Source organism: Macrobrachium nipponense, chromosome 40, assembly GCF_015104395.2.
Source record: "Macrobrachium nipponense isolate FS-2020 chromosome 40, ASM1510439v2, whole genome shotgun sequence".
Lineage (NCBI taxonomy): Eukaryota > Metazoa > Arthropoda > Malacostraca > Decapoda > Palaemonidae > Macrobrachium > Macrobrachium nipponense.
In genome coordinates, this window is record NC_061101.1 from 47,300,253 (window position 1) to 47,321,759 (window position 21,507).

A 21,507-nucleotide genomic window follows, 5' to 3' on the forward strand; every position below is an offset into this window, starting at 1 on the left:
ATCGTGTTGCTCATGCAAACCCTTGTTTACTAATCTTGCAGGCTGGAAGTGGTTGTTGAGACACACACACACACACACACACACACATATATATATATATCTATATATATACATATATATATATATATTATATATATATATATATATATAGATATATATATATATATATCATATATATATATGAATGATTATCACACGAAACCGTGATTCATTTATATATCATTTGAACTACAAATGTCCTTTAATATTTAAATTCGCAAATTTAGATATTAAAGGACATAAGGACATTTGTAGCTCGAATGATATATAAATGAATCACGGTTTGATGTGATAATTATTCATAACAAAGGCTACGTGGGTCAAACGCTCGAATTGGCTAACATGGGAGACGGGGTTTCATATCGATTCTAATTATGAAAACACCGAGTTCGAAGGTGATTTGTGAAGCGTCTCTGTTGGCTGATTGGATAGCGTCACTGTCTGTCCTGATTTCGTTCCCGTCCACTTGGACGGTGGTTCGATCCCATGGGGGACGAAATTATTATCAACTAAAAAATCACCTTCGGTATATATATGAAAATATATCAATTCTGAAAACAAGATCAATGATATCCCTTTTAATTGTGTCGCTACACGGCATTAACGATCTTACCCTACTCCAGTTAATAGGATGATCTAAACCTCACATATGTACGAATAATGCATTCAATATTCGACCAGTTCTCAATGAATATTGGTGTTGTTTGATTCGTTGTGAAAGACATTTTCCAATATGTCCGTAATATTTTTCATCACACTTTTTACAAGGAATTTCATATATGCCGCCGGGAACATCATTGGGAGAATTTTTAATTACTAAACGCATAACATTAACAACATTTATGTTTAAAAGCTTTAGACTTCTAGAAATTTCTAAAAACCTTTCATCACGTTATGTTTACTAAATTCAAGTTTGTCATTAGTTAAATAAAATATTTTTTTTCTAGAATTCCTAGAATTTTGAAGTTTTCAACATACATGTTGTTTTCAGTGATAGTAATGTTAAGAGTTTAGTAATAAAAAATTCTCCTAAGGCTGTTTATAAGAAATTCCTTGTAAAAAGTGTGATGAAATATATTATGGACAAGCTGGAAAATCTCTTTCACAACGAATCAAGCAGCACCGATATTTATTGAGAACTGGTCGAATATCGAATGCAATATTCATACATAGGAGAGATTTAGATCATCCTATTAACTGGAGTCAGGGAAGATCCTTAATCCCGAGAAGCGACACAGTTAAAAGGAATGTAGAAAATAAGATATAATATACGTCTTATAAGTTTCTTACATATTTTTCCTTATCTAAAAAGATCTCTTCGTCCTTGTTTAATTCTTTTAAGTAGTCATTGTTGGTAACGTAAGCAGTTGTGTGCTAACAATTAGATATTTAACTTCCTAACTATTTTCGTCGTTTAACGTCTATTGAACCATTGAAGAACTTCAGATAAATAAACAGAATTTTCTTCGAGGTTTATTTGTTAACATTCGGCAGATGTTTCCCACCCACCAACAACTCACCATTCTCCTTATCACGGCTTGTGCTTAATTCTGGGAAACATTTAGAAACTTTAATAGTGAGCTTTGTAATGATTCTTATTCTTTGCTAACAATTTTTCTTGACGTCCATATCACTAGTCCCTTAAATTAAATTAGAGATCTTTTTATACAATATCCTGGTTTATATCATGACTGCATATTCTTCCTAGCAAGGTTTAATCTATAGGGATTAGTTTATCAGAAGTTTAGTGGTCTGAATTTGTATTTGTAGGGTTGTATCTATATTATGGATCTCATTATATTTATGGTAGTGATTTTTTGGAATAGGTTGTGAGAGATTCAAGACGAGGGGACATGGGGTCCAGTGCCATGGACACAGCATCTGGGTGGCATCATTAATTTTCAATAGTAACATTATTGAGACACTATGTTGTGACTTAATAATATATGTGTTGAAATGTTAGCTACTCCATTCATTGTCTCCTGGAGGTTTATTTATACGATATATATTACTCTTGTTTTGAATATGGAGCCCAACGTGGAGCAGTGATAGTGTCTGGTAGTTATTCTAAAATAGTTAGTTTTGTGGTATCATTGAAGTTAAATATATTTTTTAAGCATATATATTCAGTATGGCGGAACTTAGGAAGCTTGTGAATGTCCGCAAATATATTAGGAAATGTATTACTGAGCAATATAACCATAGAGGGTTATTTCTTATTTTAGATTCGGCCGAACTTGAGAAATCTAAATAGCAGTTCGAGGAGTGGATTGTTGACTTAAAGGAGTTGAATAAACAAATTCTTACTCTTAAATTTGAGGAATGATTACACCAAAGTGTAGTTAGCAATCTCACAGGATGCAGACAAAGAGGAAAACAAATGAAGAAGAAATTAAGTTATGTCAGGATTACAGTGATAAACTCTTTCAGTGCTTAGCTCCTCTTGAGCCAGTTGAAACTGACTCCCCTCCTCCTCATTCCGTAGCTAAAAAGTCCAATTGCACCCTTACCTAAGTATAACAACTCACTTAAGAAGAACTTTCTATATTTTTTGAAGAGTTTGAAGGTACTATTAGCAAATTTAGATATCCAGAATATGATAAACTTTTACTATTAAAACAACAGTTATTTGGCAGGGCTTTGATTCTTGTCAATTCATAAGAAGCTGATAAAAAGGGCTATACTTATACTGAGCAATTGCTGATGAAAGGTTTTGCCTTAGAGAATACCCAGAAGTTTAATGTATTGAAGCAGTTGACTGAAGTTAGGTTATATTACACTTCGGATCCTTACGAATACATTTAAAAAGTGCGTTTGGTAATTGAAAGGGTAAACAAGCTTGGCATTACCGTAGACACCTATACTTTAGTTTTTTTATCATTATTATTATCTGGGAAGGTATGAAAGACCAGTTCAAACTTCAGTTGATGCAAATAACTAATCATGCTAAGCCTTCATTGAAGGATATTACTGGGAATTACTTTGAGGCTTGTGGTCGTTTCCTTAGCAAACGAAAATCTAAATTCAAGAGTAAGTTTACTTCCCCTAAGGGTTTGGATACCAGTGATAATGTAGCTAGTTTAGCTGTTGATGTGAAATATGACAAAAATAAAGGATTCAAGCCATGTAGTATATACATAAAAGAGCTGGGTAAGGAGGCTACTCAACCCATGAATAAGTTTCCTAAATATGAAAGTTCTATTTCTAAGTTAGATCAAATTAGGAAATATGGGGTCTGTACCAAATGCTCAAACTTAAATCGTGAGAGTGGATCTTGCAGATACTATTTTCGTTCTTATTGCTGGTACTGCTCAGAATGGCACATGGGATTTTTATATGTTTAGGTTTCTAGTTCTGATGAAAGTAAAGATAATGCTGAAACTAAATCTGGACCTTCAACTGGTAAAGTAAAGCCTAAGTCTGTTCCTGCTAATGCTAAGTCTTATTATTGATTACTCAGTTTTGCCTACATTTACCAGTACATTTGAAGAGGGGTTAAAGGTTAGGTGTTTGAAGGATTAGTGGCTGTCAGTGTAACTTCATTTCTGCCGCTGTTGCTGCTGAACTTGGATTGAAAACGGTTAGAGACAATATTTCCTTGACTGTTAATGGTATAAACACATCTCAACAATATACCACCAGATTAGTGGAAGCTAAACTCAAATTCGGCAGTATTTTTTAGACAATGGAAGCACTCTGTCTACCCTGTAGCCCGCAGTTTATTGACGGTAAATTTAAAACTATTTATGATATTGCCTTGAAACTTAAATATCCAAGGACGTTTGTAGATGTAGGGAAACATTTTATTTAACTAATGAAAAACTTGAATTTGGTAAGCATAACATTGTAAAATTACTGTATGATGAAATGTTTTTAGAAATTCCTAGAATTTTATAGTTTTATTAACATAGACGTTGCTTTCGATAACATTAATGTGAAGATTTTATTAATAAAAAAAATTCTCCTAAAGATCTTCCAGGCTGCAAATATGAAATTCCTTGTAAAAAAGTGTGATAAAATATATTACGGACAATTGGAAAATCTCTTACACAACGAATCAAATAGCATCAATATTCTGTGACAACTGGGCAAATATTGAATGTATTATTCATTCATATGAGAGATTTAGGTCATCTTATTAACTGGAGTCAAGCAAGAGCTCTAATCCCATGTAATGACACATTTAAAAGGAATATCAAAAAATCTTGTTTCATCAAGTCAAATAATGGAAATCTTCTAAATTTAAGTCTTGGTTTATTTAAATTCGATGCCTTCATAACGAAAAAAAGTTGTGGATAAATATAAGCCACAAAATTGATATATTCAGTTTTATACATGTTTTGAGACTTTGCATGGCTACGTTTTAGTTTTAGTTTCGTTTATGGTTAAATCTGTTTAAGTTTGTGACCGTGTGATATCCGATAATCCTGGATTATCTCTTTTATTTTTAACTTATTAACAATTAACCATCTGGTATTCTTGATCCTTTTGTTTACCTGATAACTTTCTTTCCAACTGTATTTCTTTCGTTCTTTTGTAAAGACGAAAGCGCTTGGATTTCTGCCTATCATTTTCCTGTGGTATTCGCTTATATATATATGTATGTATGTATGTATCTATGTATGTATAATATGAAAATTGGTGCCCCTCTAATGATATTTTCCTGGACCCGTTATTGCCTTTAGAATACGATTTCTTTAGTTTCATGTAAGTGTCTATTACAAGATTCTGTGTTTTCAGGTATGATTCTGCAGATTCGTGGTCTTATTGGCACATTTGTGTTACATATTCTTCCCTAAATGACATTATTTACCCGGCGCCTCCCCTCACCCTCCCCCCTATTCTTTTGACCAATCACAAGCCTGTTCACCCACCCAGTCCAACTATGCTATTTACATATTTCATGTGAGTTAACTAAGAGGTTCCTTGCATTAAGAATCGCGTTCTATTCATCCTCGAAGTAGTCGCATTGTCCTTCTCAATTGTTAGAACTGTTCTGTTAATTATTATGATTTCAGTTCATATTATTGGCGTGATTATAGCAAATTTATTGCTTTATATCATTATGGAATTTCAATTAAAAACAATGGGTTTTATTTTGACAAAAGAACACAGTTTGGCATATCAAAACAAATTAATTAATACTTTTACGCATCTCAAAACATGACTTTATAATCATTAGAGATAATTATGATAAAAACAGTTGGTAATAAACTGCATAGTAAACAAATTGACATCAATCTGTTTTTAGTGTTAACAAGTCCATTTACAGTGGAGTCTGAATTATCATCAAAATCATCATCATTACTCTCGTTGTCCACTTGTGATACCTGTGTTCTGTTTTCATAGTCCCTATATTGACATGCATCGGCGCATGCAAGACCTGCTCCCTTGCAGGAACAATGTTTTTTTTTTTAAGAAAGGATATCGACGAGATGCTGCCTTACATCCACAGTTTGAGTACTCCATTAGGAGAAGGGGGTTAGGTTGTTTGTCTGTACCATCAGTCAGAGTCCAGCCATGACCACTGGGACTGAGGATTCAGGATTAGTTTCTAAAGGATGCATTGTCTTATTGCATTTTATGTTGGTGGAAGTTGTTGTGATTAGTGGCTCCTGACACAGAAAAAAATATACCTTGCATCATTGATATTTTGTGCATAGTCAACAACACAGAGCAGAGTGCAGTTCTTCACTCACTTCAAAGGTATCACCCAAACTTTGCATTGCAAGTTCTGAAACTTTGTTTCCCTGTGCTAGATCCAGTCTTTCCCTCTTGCCTTTGACATGAATGCAGGCCAACTATTGCCTTGCACGTGCCCTCTCCAACTGCCTTGCTAAGGTGTTAATGTCAACCTATGCGTGAGCGTTATTTTGAGCCTGTTACAAGAAACAAATGAGCTTGTATTTTTCTTAACGATGAAGAGCAATAACTCAGGATGATGGTATCATGGCCATTTTTCGCTGCATGATGAGCATGAAGTAGGAGTCTACCATATGCCTCCTCCTGACTAGAACATAGCTCACTGACTACCTCATCATGAACTTGTTCTTCTATGATGAGTTAGGAATATTCTAGTTGTACCCATTCACTATTCATGATCTGTATCATCTCTGTCTTGTTGTGATCATCAGCAAAAATCCTTTGCCACTGTTTTGGACATTTCTGTCTGTGCTTGGTTATCTTCATTAGAAGGGCACCACCTGAAGACCGGCTACTTCTTTCCAGGCTTTTAAAGGAAACAGACCTATACTGTTCAAATACTAGGTCCACTCCAGACACAGGTCCAGATTCTGGCATTTCTGTCATTGTGCGCAGAAGAGCCATTTGATCCATGATGAAGACACTCCCTTGAATGTTCCCTGACATATCTACAGTGTCTGATTCTTGGAGATGGCTAAGCTTTGCTTTCAGAGTGGTGCCACTGCCATTAAGTGTCTGCTCATTCAGATCACTGCTGCCCCTACAGAACGTTGTGAAAATTTTCTGCAAAATATTGCTATCTATAACATGAATCATTACCACTTGTGAACTTCCAGTCAGATTTTCAGTCATAGCTACTGACACATGTCTGGGGGATTTTACTCTTCCTTTTGATACATTGTACACCAAGTCCTGTCCAACTGACATCAGGGTTTGCTGATTCGATATCTGCATTGTCGGCAGTACCAAATTCTGTTGGACACATTATCCAGGTCAAAAACTTGGCATTTTCTGGTAACTGGCAATCTGATTCTCTAAGACATTTAACTTTCTTCTACGGATGTCTGAAATATATGGCTGAATGGTAGAGATCAGACTGCTGAATGGGATAATCTTCACAGCCTTCATCATCATCATCATCATCATCATCATTAGGAGCTGCTGCGGTTATGTCATTTGCAATAATCATTGCAGATTCAAAAACCTAACCTTTAGGAATGTTGGAGGAGAAAACTATTCCAGATTCCCATCGTTTTCTTGAGTGCCAAAATGATATTATCTTGCCAAATGTTTTCAGCAAACGGTTCTTCAGTTCTTGTAGTTTCCACTTTCTTTCCCTTTTTGCATGGTCCAAGAGGATGCTGGTTTTCATCGATTTGTGGTTTTCTAATATTTCCTTGTGCACTTCATCAACTTAGTATATGAGCTGATGCACATTCATATGGATCATTTGCTTTGTCTTTTTGTAGATGATCTTTGTAACACTAATGATGGTAAATAATATCATTTGCAATGGGCTCTCTTCCATGAGGTTCACACGCAATGCGTTCATCATTTAGAATTTCTGCTTCTGAAGTAACTTCTGCCCTGCACTGAAGGTACGACATTTTATCAGTGGTACGATCTTACCTTCTTTGTCATATCTCAGTTGACAGATCCTCCCTGGGTCTTTTCTCTCTGGCAATATGATCATGATTTGTGTATGTCTGATAGCAGGCACGGTGGTGAACACACATGGGACCCTTAGGCCATATGACCTGAAGCTGCCTATATATTTCATCGTTTCTTTCTTGCGAGGTTTTGTGAAATGTTCCCTAGCTCACAGAGGTAAACTGAGTCAACTTTCCAGCAACACCCTTTTTGTAACACAACCTCCTGGACAGATTTATTGATAGATTAGTAGGTGTGCTTGGGAGGGTATCTAGGTTAAAAGATACCATACTTCCAGTTAGATGCAGTCAACATCACCGTTGCCACCACCTACAGAGGCAGAAGAAATGTGTTATGTTTCAATACTTACACTATTTATTTGTAAACAATATTATTGAAATATATAAATAAAAAACCTGGCTATGGTGGTACTGTGGTTAAATGAGCACCTCTTGATAGACCAAACTGGTGATATTACCGTCAAAAGTAATACTATGGACAAGACTTCAAACAATAGGTAACAAGCCTCCTCAAACATAGTATTTTGAAATAATGCTAATAAATGCATTATTAATTATTCTTTATAATGAGGATTCTAGAGAGCTATAAACTAGCAATGCAATGTAAGTTAATAGGAGACACTATATACATTAAACAAGACTAAAGAAGAGTACATGTTAAAATGACTATAATATCAAAGGAAAAGAGGGGACCACATTAGCAGTTTTTAACAGAAAAAATTGAAAATGGCGCCCATTTTGAACATGGAAATTAGCCATTTTCAAAGAGTGAGGCTTGTAGGACATTATAAAGAACTAAACAAGCCACAAACAAATGATAAAGGTTTTATTTTGCCAATATTATTGCGAAACTCTACCTCACAGTTGAACAATCGTTAATTTCTGCAACAAAAAAGTTCTGGGGGGTGGGGTTAGAAAGTGTAATTTTTGAATTCTTTCTGGATAAAATGCTGACATAGAAACAAACAAATGAAAAGTGAACATATTTTCCAAATTTTGGTACCAAAAAAGTGAAATACTAATGGGGGGTCAGCTGAATCAAAATGTAGCCCTGTTATATGAAATAATGCTTAGACATATACCGTATTATTTACCTAAAATATATCCTATGAATTTAAATGCAATTAGTAGCAATGTATGAAAATAATCGGACTGTAACCGGAAAATTGACATGTATCTGAGAATCTTTAATGGAATCCAGAACTTCCAGGAAGTACATCATCGCCTCCTATTTATACTAGTCCGTGCTAAAATAACAAAAGAAAATACTCTATAAGTAGCTTAAAGAAAACGTTTTATTATAGTAAACCATTCTAAAATGTTTGTCAATATGCTAAAACTTATTGTGTACTCTGTATTATTTCCTTAAATAATATTTTATTCAATTTTTACAGCTTATGATGGCATACATATGATTATGTATGCCATTAATCGAGACTAAGGCTCTTTTATTTATTCATTTATTTTTTGTGATCTAAATTATCTAAATATGGGGGGTACGAGGGTCATTCTCTCATCAGTCGCCAGCTTACTCTTACCTGAATTTTTCCCGAGGAAATTAGTTCCTTACTCTTGATTTTAATGCCTTATTTATGCAGGATAATACTGCAATAGTTAATAATTATGCATTGTTCTTGTAAATGCCAGTATTTGTATTTATCGAAAAGTGCATCAGAATGAGACTTATGTCATATATTTCTTGTCAACAGTAGGAATGAATGGACGGCTAAAAAAGTTAAACTCAGGAAACTATGCAAAACTTGGGTAAAAGTATATATTTCCCCTGAAAAACTGGGATTTGAAAAATTCACCTTTAGACATAGTAGTCTTGATTCATAGGGCACAGACTGTTGCGTGGTAAATGAGTCCATCAAGTAGCAGGGAAACTTGGTGAGATGTTTACTCCAGGAGCTGTGATAGCATTTGTTTTCTTTGTTGATGAAATGAATTTTCAGTGGCACTACAGAAGCAAAACATGAACTGTCCTCCTACTGTTCTTGTTGGTCCTTTCACAAGGCCGTAAGTGTGGTCCATGTTGAAATGATGAAGAGGCTTAGATGAATCTCTGGATACGTCTTGCATAACCTGAAACACGTTCATTATCTAGGTGAGTCCATCAGAATTGAATTACTTACAGATTTAAACCGTGTAATATTATCGCCGTTCAGACCCATGGCACTCGACCACCCAGGTGGTAGCCAGGCATTCCAGTCTGAAATCAGAGTAATTATTGCTCTGTCTCTCACTTTCCATATATATATATATATATATATATATATATATATATATATATATATATATATATATTATATATATGTAAATACAGTACCTGTCATAATACTTTGCGTGGTAGGGAAGATGGTAGAAGAAAATGAGTATAACAAACTAAAAATATTCAGGAAAAATCAATTATTAAAACAACCATCATGAAATTTGAAATGAATAATCACCAACTCCTGCCCTAGTACTTGATAGGCATGCCACAACGTTTACGGACTTTCTGGAGTGTCCTGGGCATTGAATCTGAAAACTGCTGCAGGAGGGACTCATCCAGATCGTCCCAAGCGCGTTTCAAACTTTGCTCTGCAAGACGTGTCCACATTCAGTAACTTTCTTTTTATGATTGCTTAATGGTTGAAATGTCTGGGGAATTCCCTGGCTAGTTGTGGATATATTCAATTCCACAATCTCTAAGCCACAAAGTATTCTGTTTGCAATATGATCCCCAGTGAAGAATCTTAATCCAATGCCATTGAAAATCAGCCATTGAAAGGAACGAAAATTCGGCTGATTGAAATGGACTAATTGGGAACTTAACTAGAGCTACTGGCTCACTCACAGTAAGTCTAACTGTGTAGGAGCTCTTCAGTAACTGTTGGATGTTGAATTCTTTTCTCGTGCTCTGCCATATTCGTTGCTAACATTATTTTGTGTGGTTGAGTGAGTGTGGTTGTGTTAACAATGTCTAAACCATATACTTTTATTGAGAATCGTATGAGAGTGATACAACTTTACAAGGAAGACCTTAAAACTGGTGTAATTAGCCAAAAAAACTGGCATGAAACAACGGACTGTCCAGAACAACAGTCCGTTGTTTCATGCCAGTTTTTTGGCTAATGTGAAATCCTCATCCAGTTTTTCAAGACAGTTACAGAAACCTAATGTTGTCTGTTTCAAGTGTGGAAGAGCAGGACACTTCAGTCAAGAGTGTTACTGGAATCAACAGCTGTCAAAGCCAAGTTGTGAAAGGTGACCAGGTGAAACAAACTATGAAGAGCAGTGTGGGAAAGAATCAAACTCCAAAGAAGAATGAAACCAAACAAGCTGAATGTTTAGCAACCAGTGGAAATGTAACCTCAAGCAGTGAGTGGCTTAGCAGTGTGGAGGCTTTTAAGCCATATATCTATGAGGGTATGCTGTCAACTCAAGAAGGAAGTGTGCAGGTACCAGTCAAGATATTACGTGATACAGGGAGTAAACATAGTGTGGTAGTACGTTAGTACGTGGTTCTCACCCTCAGTTGGAGAAGAGAATCACAGGAGATTCAGTTATTTTGAAGGGTATAGGAGGAGAGGAAGTAACTCCTATATGCTGCTTACACCTGTCATGTGAATTGGTGACAGGGAATGTTGATTTTGCTGTAAAGGACTCACTGGCTGTGGAAGGTGTACATGTTCTGTTAGGGAATGAAGTTGGTGGTGTGCCATTTATTCCTTGTCCTGTGGTGACAGACAAACCATTGAGGATTAGTCCTACAGTAGAGTTGGAGAAGAATAACCCCCACCTGTTTCCTAGTTGTGTAACTACCAGAAGTGAAGAAACTGAGGATATACCCACCCAAGAAGGATCAAGTGAAGGATCTTTGTGCTTAGAAGAATTGTTCCAGGGAAGTGATGTTTCCCATAGTGCTGACCAAGAAGAGATTTCCTTTGAAGAAGACAATGACGACGAAGAAGAACCTGATGTTCTTGAAGAGACTCCGAGTAGTCAACGTGTTCCTGAAGACAGTAGTGAAACTACAGTAACTGAGTTAGCAGATATTGAGAATTCAACCCTTGAAGTTGGTCAAGTGACAAGAGAGAAGCTAATGGACTTACAGAAGAAGGATGCATTGTTAACTGATTTGTTCTACAGAGTTGTTGATCGAGAAGAGAAGCAACTAACTAGTACTTGTTATTATCTGAAGGAAGGTTTGCTGATGAGGAAGAATAGACCTACAGATATACCAGGAGATGCTGTATGGGGCGAATATCATCAAATTTGGATTCCATATCCGTTGAGAAAGCAAGTGGTAGCAGTAGCTCATGAGTCTGGACATATGGTAATCAGGAAGACTGTGGAGAAGACCATGAAATATTTTTTCTGGCCTGGGCTTCACAAAGATGTTAGAAGATTCTGTTGTGAGTGTCATACCTGCCAGATAGCTGGAAAACCGAATGAAACCATCAAGAAAGCCCCGCTACAACCTATAGAAGTTAGAGGAGAACCCTTTAGCAAAGTGATTATAGATATGGTTGGATCGTTGCCGAAGACAAAGAAAGGAAATGAGTATTTGTTAACATTAATGTGTTCTGTGACAAGATATCCAGAGGCGATCCCTGTTAGAAACATATCTGCTAAGATAGTTGCTGAAAAACTTGTGGAGTTTTTCTCAAAGATTGGTATACCAGAGGTAGTACAAAGTGACAGAGGAACAAACTTTACTTCAAAGTTATTCCAGGATGTGATGAATTTGTTAGGGGTGAAACAACAGTTATCTACTGCCTATCATCCAGAGACTCAAGGTGCCTTAGAGAGGTTCCACCAGACATTGAAAAGTATGCTGACAAAGTATTGTTCTGAGTCAGGAAGAGAATGGGATGTTGGTTTACCGTTAATGTTGTTTGAAGTTAGGAATGCTTATCAAGAAAGTATGGGATGTTCACCTAATGAAATGATTTTTGGATGAGACGTGAGAGGACCGTTGAAGATTCTTGCAGAAAACTGGGAAGAAAACCAAGAGGAAAGCTAAGGTGAATATGTAAAGAACTTAAGGAAAAGGTTGAAAGAGATTAGAAAATTCTCTTTAGAAAATTTGAAAGTGAGTCAAGAGAAAAGGAAAAGGTGATATGATGCCAAGACTAAGCTAAGAAGTTTTAGTGTTGGTCAACAAGCGTTAGTGTTCTTACCTGCCAAGAGATGTCCCCTCACTAATAAATTTCAAGGTCCTTACAAGATAATTAAAAAGTTAAGTGATAGAACTTATGTGATTGAAACACCAGAAAGAAGAAGAAGACAAAGGAAGATACATGTGAACCTCTTGAAACCTTATTTCTCAGAAACTAAAACTGAAACTGTGTCAATAACACAAACAACTTTATCTAAAGAAGACGATGATGGCTACGAATTGGGAGCTGAAAGCAAGATGAATAGTTCTTCAATTTTGGAAAACTTGAAGGATAAGTTGAAACATCTGAATGTTGAACAAGGTGAAGACCTAAGTGAAGTAATTAGAAGTTTCCCAGAAATTTTTACAGATGTGCCTAGACGAACTGATCTGACCAAGCATGAGATAAAGATTCAAGAAGATGGAAAACCTTTCAAGCAAAGAGCCTATCGCTTATCACCGTGTCATCGAGATGTTTTGAAGAAGGAAGTTGAGTATTTGCTGCAATATGGATTAGCAGAACCCAGTTCAAGTCACTTCAGTTCTCCATGTGTGTTAGTGAAGAAACCAGATGGTTCATTTAGGATGTGTACTGATTATAGGAAACTGAAGTCTATCAGTGTGGCTGACAATTATCCTTTGCCTCTTATAGATCAGTTACTTGATAATATTGGGCAAGCCAAGTTTGTTTCCAAGATAGACTTGTTGAAAGGATATTATCAAATTCCCTTAGATGAGAATGCCAAGTTGCTGTCAGCTTTTATTGCTCCTTTTGGACTGTATCAGTATACTGTTCTGCCGTTTGGTCTGATGAATGCACCGGCAACATTTCAACGAGTGATGGATCAAATGCCCAGCTCTTGTGCAAATTGAAAGATTCATTTGGGCTTAAATCCTCAAAGCGTTTACATCTCCCCCCCCCCCCCCCTCTCTCTCTCTCTCTCTCTCTCTCTCTCTCTCTCTCTCTCTCTCTCTCCATCGCACAGCACTTTTGATTTCAAAGTAACGTAACGATTTCATACTTACTGAATGGTCACTCATAACTTTTAGATTTCAGATTTGATATTTCTTAGAGTTATTTAGTATTATTTAGTGTTTTTGTGGAATCTGAACAAACATTTTACAAGTGTGTGTAACGGCGCCTATTTTTGTGAATTGGTAAATTTTTTGAAGAAAGAAGTTGGTATACCAAGGTAAAGTGTTTTATATTTTTATTAGTTGCAACTAATAACTAATAGTAACAGTGGTTTGGTAAAAACTAATAACTTTTGGTTATGATGGTTTAGAGAACTAATAACTAATAGTTACAATGGTTTGAGAGAAGCTATTTACATTTTTACACATCGCAAATTTTTGTGTTTGTTTCATTTGAAGTGATTTTTATGTTTTGTGTATTTATTCATTTTCTTATTGAAGTGTGTGTTTTTATTTTATATTCTGTGTGATTAATACTTTTTGCAATTTTGGTACTTACCACATTTTTCTGTGTTTTCATTTGCATTCACAATTTAATTAACTTAGTTTGATTTTAATTCATTAAAAAACTTAATAGTTTCAATATTTCAATTGAATTTACATATGTGTGAATTAATTTGCATTTACTTAGAATTCTTTTCAAGTTTTATTGTTGTTTAGCACTTGTGAATTAATTTCCAAATTTCAATTATTGCCCAAACTTTTGAATTTTGATTGAATTAATTTTCTTGAATTTTGTGATAAATTAATTTTGATTTAATTTGACTTAATTGATTCAAGAATTAATTAAACTTTACTTTGTTTTCAAGTAACAGTAATTTTCCCTGATATTGTGAATTTCACTTATAAATTTTTAGTTTAATAATAAATTTTTTTATCTAAAATTTTTATAAGGGTTTTATTTGTCACCAGTATACATGCATATATTTATGATTGGTTTAGGTAGGAACATAGGGTGGTAATTGATCTGTTTTCCTTCAATTTACTTGAAGTGAGTTAGAACCAGGGAAGTACTTAGACTTCTGAAATCAGGGAAATTCTTAGACTTTTAAAGTTGTTGATGGAGTGATGCCCCTTGATTAATTTAATTACTTACAAGATTACCCCACACCTGTTTTGATGAACTTAGTCTGATTTTCTGCAATACTGGTAAGTTGTTAAGGGATCACTGTTGCCTTTAGAGTATTCAGTCGTTTAGTACCTGTGATAAGGGTTCAGGTGTCTGGCTGTTGTGAAGTAACGATTAATACTTGGCACTTCGTCACAATATATATATATATATATATATATATATATATATATATATATATATATATATAAATGTGTGTGTATGTGTGCACGCATGTGTGTATAAGCCCATGAAATGTGGAGAATAAAAAAAAATTACCGGAATCAGTGATATTACTGGAATGGCGCCAGTTATTTTCATGCGAGGCAAAACATATTATGAAAATATGACTTTGGAGTTTTTCCTGTAAGGAGCTAGTGCCGTCAGTGCACCTCATGTGGTGTAATGTAGGCATTACTAGAGGGTGTTTGCATCTTTCCTTTTGTTGCTCGCTGCACCAACATTTTACCTTGTTTCCCACTTCAAGTTTTCTGTCTTTCTATTCAATCTTCTTAACTATTACTTCTTGACACAACTGGGGTTTTCATCCATTCCATCGTTACATCTGCAAACCTTAGTGGCGTTACTTTCTGGATTTATTTATCTTGCTGTCTAACTGTAATAATTACATATTAAATAGAATGTATTACGTCATTCTATGTATAGCAACATATTGTTGTGTTAATATGATGACGACTGTAGTCTAGTAGGATCTTGCAGTATTTCTAAATATTAATTAGTGAATAGATGACATTGCCTTGACGATGCGTTGTATCACATCTTCATTTGAATACACTTGGATCATCAGTTTAAAAGGTAACGCCAACCGATGCCCCATTGGCAAAATACATGTTGACGTTCCCATGATAGCCTGTGCCTAATGTCACAGACCTAGATCCGCATACTCGTGTGTTTGTGTAACATTGCGAAATATGTCACTCGACTAATGTTCTCGCAACAGAATTGTATATCAGACTTCTTCAACTTCCACTCTTCGCTCGAAGACCTATCAAAACCTTCCTATTTTTGTACTCTGTGTTTCAACGACTCAACCTCTACATCGAAGGAAGCAATTGAATGGAACTTAATTAAAGAATATCACCACAGTCGATGAGACTGAGTCAAGAATGAAGAGGAGTATTTACCAACCGACATCTGCTTTGCAGATCAAAAGAACAACCCAGTGCCTCGTTTGCAAATGTAATACGAGAGCACTAAAATAACCACCACTCCAACCCCTTTTTCACTCTCAAGCGCTGAATGGCAGAATGTGTAATAGTGCTGTTTGAATATCTAAATTTCACTCAAAGTAAACTGCTTAATTGCTCGAAAACATTGTAAATCAATATCAAGCATAATTTTTTATCCTTTATTATTTTATATTGTCGTATTGCAGTTATGGAGCTTACATGAGCCATTTTTGACTTCCAGAGGAAAAATAAAAGAAATTCGTGAACAATATTGGTTTTCTTATTCTTAGAATTTTGGTTGTCCGATCCCCAGACGATAAGGGTCATTCCGTAGACCCACAACAGCAGGAGTCTGAGTCGTTTTCTGGCTAAATCCTACAATAGTCTGCCTTTGTTTTCCACTGGTTTACTTGGTCGAGTAGAACGCCATTCTTTTTCGTAGCTGCAATAATGTTTCTTTGGGGATTTACTGCTGCAATTGCAAACTCTTCGAAACACGAAGATTTCGAGCTTTCTTTTTTAGTCCACACTATTTACTCTTCGCATCTAAAATGGTTTTATAATAACAAATATCATTTTGGTCATTCGATTTGGGCGGAATCCTTATTGCAAAATGTGTTCGACACGCTCGGCTCAAATATAACTTAATAATCGCATTTCAAATGAACTCTCAACACCTGAAGGGAAATGGAGAATCGATGTTAATTTTTCAATTTTTGTATTTCTTGAGAGCTTCTTAATTTTCTATCTATTGAAAGTTTGTCTGACGTTTCCAAGTACCTTTTTCCAGTCCCTTTTAAGATAACAAAAGTGTACCGTATCACCGGGAAAGACAGTTATATAGACTATGCACGAACAATGCTATAATGAAGTGTGACGTAGTGTGATTAGAAACTGAACTTCTCAAACCTTGGAAAGGAATTTGAAGGAGATTTTTAACCTTTATAGTTCCATGCATCGATCAAGGGGAGATGGGTTCCTTTCATTACGTCAAGTGCCAGGATTTGAATTTCAGAATCAGGCTAGTTCTGGTGATAAAACTTCACTCTCGACGTGGTTCGGGAGTTAGGTAAAGCCGTTGGTCCCGTTGCTGAATAACCACTGGTTCCATGCAACTTAAAAACACCATACAAACAAACAAACAAACACACAAGAATCAGACTACTAACTATTTCAAGGCCCATAACAGCCTCCTTTTTTAATATAACTAATGAACTAGGCTTCTGATTAATGTGAAACCGAAACCACCAGAGTTTGAGACACCGACCTAATTAAGAAAAATGGATTCAAGCATCTACTCCGCATTATCGTCTTACTTTATGTCGAGAAATGTCATCTCAGTTTTGTGGGCATGGTGAGAAAGAAAATTAAGACCTGGCAACTAGGCGCAGAATGACGTGTGTCGACCATGACGTGAGGCCCCGTGACGTTTACACCTGCCACGCCCCCCTTTCTGTAGGGTTATCAAATAATATATAAGTTGTAGTGAATTATACTGCTCTTTGATGGAATCTAAAGATACTGATTAATTATTATGTTTGAATAAACTCATTTTAGCCTCACTTGTGTTTATTATTTAATTAATAGGTAATTCTTACGAAAAAGAAGACAAAAAATAAAAATCTCGGATGGCAGTCAGATAGGTGATCGTGCTAGGAAAGGTACACGTCTGCTAGATACAGGCATTGACAAGGGCTCCAGCTGACACTTTGCTTACTGCCTACTATTGACATTTTATATTATGTCTAGAATGCTTCACCATTGTCCCAAGGTTGTCGTAATGCTTTTGTGTTGCGACTCTTAACATACTACAAGAGGGAACAAGACAACAATAAACTGATGATTGGATTGAATAGGTTGGTATCATGTTGTCATGTTTAATGGCTTACTATCACGGACATGTATAGTTGAATATTATGCATTATCAGATTCTCTCTCTCTCTCTCTCTCTTTTTATATATATATATATATATATATATATATATATATATATATATATATATACTATATTTATTTATTTACTTATACATGTTATATATACAAATATATATAATATATATATATATATATATATATATATATATATATATTACTTCAGTCTTGTAACTTTATTCATTAAAATGTTAGCTGCTATACTACTATCTAGTATGTACAAATACACTTATTGTTAATAAAGTATTACTATCCTTTCACCTCCATCCAATCCTCAGCCATATTAAATATTGTTTATGATCATATTATGTGCGCACTCTCAACAATCATATTCATCAATAATCAATTCGCATATAGCACGATTAAACTCTTCATCTAAAATTACTGTTGTGACGTTATTGAAATTAGGGAATAATAAACTTTGCCAGACCTAACATTTTTTTATTCCATAACTTCAACCCACTAGTGACTGCATACCTGTATTGAAAAATAAAAAACCTCATCTCTATCAAAGGTATATATATATATATATATATATATATATATATATATATATATATATATATATATATAATTTCTTGTACTGATATAATGATAGCCATACAGAAAGGGGGCGTGGCAGGTGTAAACGTCACGGGGCCCCACGCCATGGTCGACACACGTCATTCTGCGCCTAGTTGCCAGGTCTTAATTTTCTTTCTCACCATGCCCACAAAACTGAGATGACATTTCTCGATATAAAGTAAGACAATAATGCGGAGTAGATGCTTGAATCCATTTTTCTTAATTAGGTCTGTGTCTCAAACTCTGGTGGTTTCGGTTTCACATTAATCAGAAGCCTAGTTCATTAGTTATATTAAAAAAGGAGGGTGTTATGGGCCTTGAAATAGATAATAGTTGAGTTAAAAACTGGGGTTTTAATTATGTAAGGTCTCTGCTGAATCAGATTGTTGGGTTGATAGGAGATGAAATATGAGTTTGAAGTTTTGGAAAATTAATGTGGGAAGGAATTTGTGTACGCAGTCGGAATCTGTTATGATGACAACTCTTCACCAAAGAAATCTGGAATATGAGAAATAGCAAAGAACAAATATTGCACTTTAATAAAAAGCTTAAAGTATTTTTCCATGCGGCGGGGTATGGAATGTGAAAGAGTGAATAAAGAAGGGTAGGATATGAAACGTGAAATAAAAAATATAGGGAGCTACCCGTAGAAAAAAAAAAAGTAAACTAGAGTAAGAGTCTGATCGATGTTGGGTGTTTTGTAGTTTTGACAGGTATGCATGAGGATTGCTTCCAGAATTGATGCATTATCAATAAAATGAAAACAATCTGGGTGTGCCATATAAAAAAAAGATAGCCAAGATTCAAAGCAAGAGACTACGACTATTGGAAATCCTATGATGTTAATGAATTAAAAAAAAATTGTAGATAATATAAAGAATGTTTCTACGCCTTACAAAGCAATTTATTTTTTACCCTAACAGGAAAACATAGGCAATAATTTCTCTAACGTTTCTTTTCTTCTTAGGTCCGGCAAGAAACAATTGTGATTAGCGTCATTCTGTTCTTGTCTGATTATTGTATAATCTTCATTTCTTCATTTGTTTATGCATCAGTTTTATGTAATCCTCGTTTATTCTTGTCTCTCTTTCTCTCCGACAGCATTGTTGCCAGGAAACTGACCCCTCCAGTGGTAGGCATCTCCGAGAGTCCGACGAGGAAGGTCTTCACAGATAACAAAATTAGCAGCAGCGAGGAGGTAGAAAAGAGAAGAAGAGAAGAAGAAGAAGAATAAGAGAAGAGAAAGAAGGATGTTGAGATCAGTGTGCCAGTTGCCAAGGGGACAAAATTACTCCCCAAGAAGCGAAAAGGCGGAAGGAAGAAGAAGAAGGGAGGAGGAGAGGAGGAGGCAGGAGGAGGAGGAGGAGGAGGAGGAGGAGGAGGAGGGAGCCTCCAAGAAGGAAAAGGCGGAAGAAGAAGAAGAAGAAAGAAGAGAGGAGGAGGAGGAGGAGGAGGAGGAGGAGGAGAGAGCCTTCAAGAAGCGAAAGGCGGAAGAAGAAGAAGAAGAGGAGGAGGAGGAGGAGGAGGAGGAGGAGGAGAGGGAGCCTTCCAGAAGGGCCGCGGAAGAAGAAGAAGAAGAAGGAAGAAAGAGGTAGGGGAGGAGGAGGAGGAGGAGAACCAAGAACAGGCGAGAGAAGAAGAAAGAGGAGGAGGCAGGAGGAGGAGGAGGAGGAGGAGGGGAGCCTCCAAGAAGCGAAAGACGGAAGAAGAAGGAAGGGGACGGAGGAGGAGGAGGAGGGGAGGAGGAGGGAGCCTCCAAGAAGCAAAAAGGCGGAGAAGAGGAAGAGGAGGAGAGGAGGCGGAGGAGAGGAGGACGAGGAGGAGGAGGAGAGGGAGCCTCCAAGAAGCGAAAGGCGGAAGAGAAGAAGAGGAGGAGGAGAGGAGGAGGAGGAGGAGGAGGAGACAAAATTACTTCCCAAGAAAACTAAGGCAGCTGCCAAGAAGACAAGAGTTCTGATAAAGAATGAAAAGCAGAAGTTGAAGATGAAGAGGCAAGGAGGCGAGAAAGCAAAGAAGAAGAAGAAGGAAGTGAAGAGAGCAAAAGAGAAATTGAAGGAAGCTGTGTCTTCCTTCGCCAAGAGAGTGGGAGACTGTCCCACAAAAAAGAAGAAAAAAATCAGACTTTGGGGGACCAGGTGGAGGCCGTATTGGATGCTCTATTCCTCTCTTCGCTATTAGCGGAGGATGTAGCCAGAGGAATTACCTCTTCCTCTTCCTCTCAGCGAGTCTCCAAGAAGCGAAAGAAGGAGGAGGAGGAGGAGGAGGAGGAGGAGACAAAATTACTCTCCAAGAAGACTAAGGAGCTGCCAAGAAGACGAGAGATCTGACAAAGAATGAAAAGCAGAAGTTGAAGATGAAGAGGCAAGGAGGCGAGAAAGCAAAGAAGAAGAAGAAGGAAGTGAAGAGAGCAAAAGAGAAATTGAAGGAAGCTGTGTCTTTCTTCGCCAAGAGGTGGGAGACTGTCCCATAAAGAGAAGAAGAAAAATCAGACTTTGCGTGAGGGCGTATTGGACGCTCTGTTCCTCTCTTCGCTATTAGCAGAGACGCACCCAGATTAATTACTTCTTCTCTCTCAGCGAGTCTCCAGAAGCGAAAGAAGGAGGAGGAGCAGGAGCAGGAGCAGGAGCCAAAATTACTCCCCAAGAAGACTAGGGCAGCTGCCAAGCAGAAGTTGAAGATAATGAGCCCAGGTGAGAAAGCGAAGAAGAAGAAGGAAGTGAAGTGAGGAAAAGAGAAATTGAAAGACGTTGTGTCCTTCTTCGCCAACAGAGAGGGAGACTTTCCCACAAAAAAGGAGAAGATGAGAAACCTGGCTTTGCGTGAGGCTGGGTTGGATGCTCAGTTCCTCTCTTCGCTATTAGCGGAGGACGCAGCCAGAGGAATTACTTCTTCTCTTCATCTCAGCGAGTCTCAAGAAGCAAAAGGAGGAGGAGGAGGAGGAGGAGGAGGAGGAGGAGGAGGGAGGAGGAGGAGCCAAAATTACTCCCTAAGAAGACTAAGGCAGCTGCCAAGAAGACAAGAGTTCTGACAAAGAATGAGAAGCAGAAGTTGATGATGAAGGCTGAGTTGGATGCTCAGTTCCTCTCTTCGCTATTAGTGGAGGATGCAGCCAGAGGAATTACTTCTTCCTCTTCCTCTCAGCGAGTCTCCAAGAAGCGAAAGGTGGAAGACGATGGCTCA

At 36.7% G+C, this 21,507-nt stretch overlaps 1 long non-coding RNA gene across 1 annotated transcript in view; it reads right to left on the reverse strand.

Moving 5' to 3' along the window:
* LOC135212353 (uncharacterized) overlaps positions 1–9,412 on the reverse strand; it is a 15,451-nt gene extending 6,039 nt beyond the window's left edge. The window contains exon 1 of the long non-coding RNA XR_010313882.1: positions 9,224–9,412. This is a non-coding gene — a long non-coding RNA (uncharacterized LOC135212353). The remainder of the gene's footprint in view (positions 1–9,223) is intronic.
* Between the last annotated feature and the right edge of the window lie 12,095 nt (positions 9,413–21,507).